Source organism: Cucurbita moschata, unplaced genomic scaffold, assembly GCF_002738365.1.
Source record: "Cucurbita moschata cultivar Rifu unplaced genomic scaffold, Cmos_1.0 Cmo_Scf00017, whole genome shotgun sequence".
Taxonomy (NCBI): domain Eukaryota; kingdom Viridiplantae; phylum Streptophyta; class Magnoliopsida; order Cucurbitales; family Cucurbitaceae; genus Cucurbita; species Cucurbita moschata.
In genome coordinates, this window is record NW_019268533.1 from 3,315,632 (window position 1) to 3,318,131 (window position 2,500).

Here is a 2,500-nt window from a genome sequence, read left to right on the forward strand (position 1 = left end):
TTTTTTTTTTTTTTTTTTTTTTTTTTTTTTTTTTTTTTTTTTTTTTACTCTGCTAGTTTCATTGCAAAGTTGAAATTACTAGAGGATGAAGGAGAAAACTATACACAATCAAGGGATTTTTTTCCTCTAGATTGTCTTGTTACAGACAAGTCCTAAACTTCTAACAAAAGGCTCTTGCCAATTCTTGAATTCTTACCACAAAATAAAATCTGTAAAGCCTCTATGTATATAGACATAGAATCATCTTCCCACTAAAACTATAAGTGGGAGTAGTGGTTGATGAATAGAGAGATCTCATTTCACCTAACTCAGCAAACTCCTGAAGTGCCTTTACCGACTTACATCGTAGCTACTTAACTCTCTCATGTACTGAGCGTAATACCCCCATGGAATTAGTTATCAGAAGATTAATAGTAAAGGACCCTAGCTACACAGTTACTCCCTACTCTCTGTAACTACCTCGACCCATCTCCCTCACCCTCTTCCTAGTGTAATTTAGAGCAATGGGAGGGTGCTCAAAACTATCACAATGGCATTCGAACTGTAGCTTTCAGAACCTGTACACTGGCCCTTTTGCATGCAAAGTAATATCAGAATACTAGATCCACTGCCTTTAGGCCTCTTTGAACAAGAAAATTGCTTCTTCCTGGTAAGCAGGAGTTGGACTGAGGTTATTATAGGTTTGAACTATTTTTCCTCTATCTAATGTAAATTCAAATGTTTGTTTGCTTACCCTTTATTTTATGAGGAATCTTGGGAGTAGATTCGTTTTAGGTCAGAATCTTCAAATCTAATTTTTCATATTTCATAATGCTAAAACTACTATGACCAACAATAATGGTAATAAGTCGATTGCATTAAGTAGAAAGATTGACAAAATAACTAGTTGAAGTGGGGCATTCCGAGAATTGATTTTGGGACCTCTAGAACAAGCGAGAATCATTCAAACAAATGCCCAATGATGATGTAGAGGGAGAAGAGAACTATAATAATGGATTTTTCTGTTATAAATTTCCTTCTGTATTTGTATGAGCAGTTCTCTCTCCCTCTCTCTATCATTACACATGCGGGAGCACACATACATCTTGTTGTCTCAGGAAAATAAAGATTGATTGGAGATGGATTACATCTAATAGTGTTTCTTTCTTAAGTATTTGTGTTTTCAATTTTCAATCAAGCCGTAGGACAATAATTTAACATTTTGCGTATATGTTTTATTTCATCATTTGAATACATTATTGTTAGCACTTCAATTGCACATATTCTGCCAGCTTACGCACGTTGGAAATGGTTATTCAGATTGATACCCATGTGCAATGGATGATTTTTATTCATTTTAGATCATGAACTGATCCGTTGTGATTCTTTGCAACATTTTGTTGTATGAAGCAAGATATATTAGAAAAGAGATTCATGTTGACATGTGCAGGCATTTAGGTTGACTTTTACCAAACCCATTTGCCATAGAGTCAAAGATAAGTGATAAAATTTATTTTTTCAAGTTCCAAAAATCTAATTGGGGGCATTCCGAGAATCGAACTCGGGACCTCTCGCACCCAAAGCGAGAATCATACCACTAGACCAAATGCCCTCTTTGAAACTATACTTGTCAGATATTTATTAGTATAATCCTAGACGCCTTATTATTATAGATATTCTTGTAAGTTTCAGTTTTCTAAGAAGCCATTTATTTATATTCCTTTTATATCTCGATCTGACATCCTGGAACTTGTTATTCAGAACAACCTCTTGTATGCTTGTTGACATAGATGATATCCATATGCATATATGGAAATTTTATTCATTTTAGATCTTGAACTAACTCAAGGTGTAATTCGTCTATAATTAGTTACAGTAGATCAAGTTCCTTAATGTATAATAGATATATTAGTAGTTAAGAAAAAGAATGGTTTTCTGCTTACCTCTTTCTCCTTTCTTGGTTTTACTACACATGGTCTCATACTTCATATTCACATGCTGCTTTCTTGGGAATTATGTTATGATAGGAGAGGATATTTCATATATTTCGATGAAAATGGATATTAGAAATATCAGTGTCTGCGTTTGCAATATAGAGAACTTGAGATGATCGTGGTGGGCTTGAAACAGAACTTGAAAGGGAGAGGAGAACAAAGCATTCTTTATATAAAAGTGTGGAAATCTCTCCCTAATAGCTGCGTTTTAAACCTTGAGAGGAAGCTCGGAAGAGAAAGTCCAAAGAGGATAATATCTGTTAGCAGTGGGTTTGAACTGTTACCAATGGTATCAGAACCAATCTCCAGGCGTGTCAGCGAGGACGCTAGGCCCCCAAGGGAGTGGATTGTGAGATCCCACATAGGTTGGAGAGGGGAACAAAACATTCCTTATAAGAGTGTGAAAACCTCTCCTTAGTAGACACGTTTTAAACCGGGAGGGAAAGCCCAAAGCTGGACTTGGGATGTTATATCAGAACTCATTGAATTTCCGTTAGGCTGTAGTTCTCTGAAACTCTTTTGAATCT

The 2,500-nt window shown here is 35.6% G+C and overlaps 1 non-coding gene across 1 annotated transcript; it reads right to left on the reverse strand.

The window, feature by feature from the left end:
- Positions 1 to 1,519: 1,519 nt before the first annotated feature.
- On the reverse strand, positions 1,520 to 1,591 carry TRNAP-UGG. The gene has a single exon. It is a non-coding gene; the product is annotated as a tRNA-Pro (tRNA).
- Positions 1,592 to 2,500: the final 909 nt, after the last annotated feature.